The sequence below is a fragment of the Macadamia integrifolia genome, unplaced genomic scaffold, assembly GCF_013358625.1.
Source record: "Macadamia integrifolia cultivar HAES 741 unplaced genomic scaffold, SCU_Mint_v3 scaffold2018, whole genome shotgun sequence".
NCBI classification, from domain to species: domain Eukaryota; kingdom Viridiplantae; phylum Streptophyta; class Magnoliopsida; order Proteales; family Proteaceae; genus Macadamia; species Macadamia integrifolia.
Window position 1 is genome coordinate 53,908 of NW_024868464.1, and position 205 is coordinate 54,112.

Genomic DNA, 205 nt, shown 5'->3' on the forward strand with positions numbered 1-205 from the left:
ATATAAGATTTATCTGGATGTGGCTTGTGTGTGAGAGAGAGAGAGAGAGAGAGAGAGAGAGAGAGAGAGAGAGAGAGAATAATTGACTTTACATATTACACAATACAATTCTTTCCTTACACTGCTTTATTAATTTGAGTGGTAATATATTGACTAGCAATAGTTTTTGATATAAAACAAGGCCCAAAAGAACCTGTCACTACAC

At 34.6% G+C, this 205-nt stretch overlaps 1 protein-coding gene across 1 annotated transcript in view; it reads right to left on the reverse strand.

The window, feature by feature from the left end:
* The window catches only part of LOC122065439 (receptor like protein 21-like), a 33,563-nt gene that overhangs the window by 27,643 nt on the left and 5,715 nt on the right, over positions 1-205 (reverse strand). The gene's annotated exons all lie outside the window — the stretch shown is intronic.